Here is a 2,560-nt window from a genome sequence, read left to right on the forward strand (position 1 = left end):
AATGTTGCTCACTTGTTCATTCAGTTATTGGGTACTCAGCAACTGGCTTAAGAAATTTACACATGAAAGTTCATTATAACATATACAATTTTATAATTTATTATAAATAATAAACTATGGACACATTTATAATACTGTTAATATAATAATCATATAATCATAAATAATGTTGAAGATCTTGGTGAGCCACAGCTAATCCATTCTCCTCCCTCGTCCCCAGAGGCTACTGGTAATCTATGTATGTTGTTTAACATTCAAACATACTGTATCAGTTAGTGTTCCAGCAGGAAAGCAGAACCACTCTGAGTGATATGGAATAAGGGATGTGTGATGGAGATTAGGTTTTATATGATTGTAGAAGCTGTTGAAGAAGTGGAAGACTATTACCTCTGCCTCAGGTCATGGGCCTGAAATTACTACAGTTTAGTAAGGTCAGTAGTGCCGAAGACAAGATAGACATGGAGTAGGGCAGAGTGAGGATAAAATGGAATATACGTCAGTATTTCACTGCCTCCGACCTCGATGATGAAGGTAATATAAAAGAAGCTGGGTACCCTTTGCCATGGAGCAGCACACACACTTGGCATTGGACTCAGAGAAGCTGAAGGAGGAGCCATGGACCTGGAAAAACTGTGCACCTAGAGAAGCTGCAGGCCTGGAGAAGCTGCGGGCCAGACTGCTGCTCTGTGCCAACAAGGCCAGCAACAGTCACAACAATGTGAATGAGATGTAGTGGCTTCTGATGTACACTGACCTTTGGAGCAAAATGTCTGTTTCTTCTCTTTTGCCTTTCAAAGAATTTGGAATATCACCTGCCAACAACCGTGATTTAGTACATGTATATGCATCCATAAACAATATGTGAAGTTGTTTTTCATGTTTTCAAGCTTTCCATTAATGGCATCATCTAGCTGTTCTACTGTAATGTCTTCCCCTTTCATGTTATGTTTGTGAAGTTTAACTATGTTGATAATTATTGTTGTTATTTGTGTTTTGTTTTATTTTGCGTAGTATTGCATTGAAGAATTTGACACAGTTTCTCTACTCTCCTTGATCAATATTTAGATTGTTCACACATTTTCAATAGTCAATCAATGTCACAACAGTTTTGGACATGTCTTTTAGAGCACTTAGGTGAGATTTCTCCAATCTATAGAATTAAAAATACCTTATTTGATCATAGATTCTGCACCTCTTCAGTTTCACTAGTTGTTGCCAGTTTACTTCTGAAAATTGTAACAATTTACACTTTCACCAGCAGTGTTTGACACTGGTACTTCTCAATGGAGGTGGGGGGTGATTGTGCCCTGCAGGTGACTTTTGGTAATGTGTAGAGATATTTTTAGTTGTCACAACCAGTGGGGGTGGGGTCGTTCTATTGGCATCTAGTGGACAAAGGCAACGTATACACTGCTAAACATCCTTTTCTTTCTTTTTAAATTTATAGATAGCAATCATATAAATATAAGTTTACATGTCCAGAGATGTTCATATAATGAATATGAATGAGTCTTGGAACCAACCTCCCTAAGTTAGCTCCACTATGTACAAACCACTTGGTTATTAGCAACCCAGAAAGGTTATAATGTGTATTCACCAGGCAAAGCACATTTGCAAGGCTCAAGAGATCTGTGCATGTACTCTTGTCAGGGAGAATTTGAAATGTAGCTGTTGCAAAATCTCATTGATTACCGATGAAATAGCTATTAGAAAATCACCTGTGGCTTGCATTGTATTTCTATTGGATAGTGCTCATCTAGGTAATGGAAGCAAAACAAGTAGCAGTTTAATAAAGAGTTAATAAAATGTTCCCAACAGACTACTTGCTAGCAAGGTAACAGATAAAAAAGTCTAGTGGGAAATTATTTTATGGTCATGTCCACGGTAAATGAGAAACTGCATTCTAAAAATCTTGGTAATTACCATTTGCTAAACATCCTACAATGTGCGGGACATCCACCACAATACAGAATTGTCTGGCCCCCAGTGACAAGTGTCCAGCTTGGGAAACACTGCTTTACCTCCTTGCAATGGGCACTGTCATTGTTTTATAGTTTGGCGAATCTGATGAGTGTGAAAGAATATCTCATTGCTTAAATTGTTCATTTCATTGAAGTTTAAAGTGTTTTTCAAATGTTTATATTAGCAATTCATATTTTCTTATGTATTTTCTGCTCATATCTTTTGATGACTTTTCTATTGATTATTTTGTTTTTGATTTTGTGTGTGTGTGTGTGTGTGTGTGAGTTCTTTATATATTTTAAATTCTCAATCTTTTTGATACATTCATTAAATGTATCTTTTCCCAGTCTTGGGCTTGTCTTTTAATTTATGCTTTTGTTTTCTATTTTTTTGAAAATGTATTTTAAATTTTATTGTGACAAATCAACTCATCCATGTAGCTGGTGATTTCTTGTATCTCATATTTACAATTTATAAAGCCATTTTCTTTCTAGAATTTCTTAAGTAGTGACTGTTATTACTTCATTTTCACATGGCTATGAAGAACTACCTGAGATTTGGTAATTTATAAAGAAAAGAGGTTTAATTGAATCACAGT

The 2,560-nt window shown here is 35.8% G+C and overlaps 1 non-coding gene across 1 annotated transcript; it reads right to left on the reverse strand.

Annotated features, from left to right (window-relative positions):
- Nucleotides 1-1,803: 1,803 nt before the first annotated feature.
- LOC112424423 (small nucleolar RNA SNORA32) lies at nt 1,804-1,925 on the reverse strand. Its single transcript, XR_003015168.1, has one exon. It is a non-coding gene; the product is annotated as a small nucleolar RNA SNORA32 (small nucleolar RNA).
- Nucleotides 1,926-2,560: the final 635 nt, after the last annotated feature.

Source organism: Macaca nemestrina, chromosome 8 (genome assembly GCF_043159975.1).
Source record: "Macaca nemestrina isolate mMacNem1 chromosome 8, mMacNem.hap1, whole genome shotgun sequence".
Lineage (NCBI taxonomy): Eukaryota > Metazoa > Chordata > Mammalia > Primates > Cercopithecidae > Macaca > Macaca nemestrina.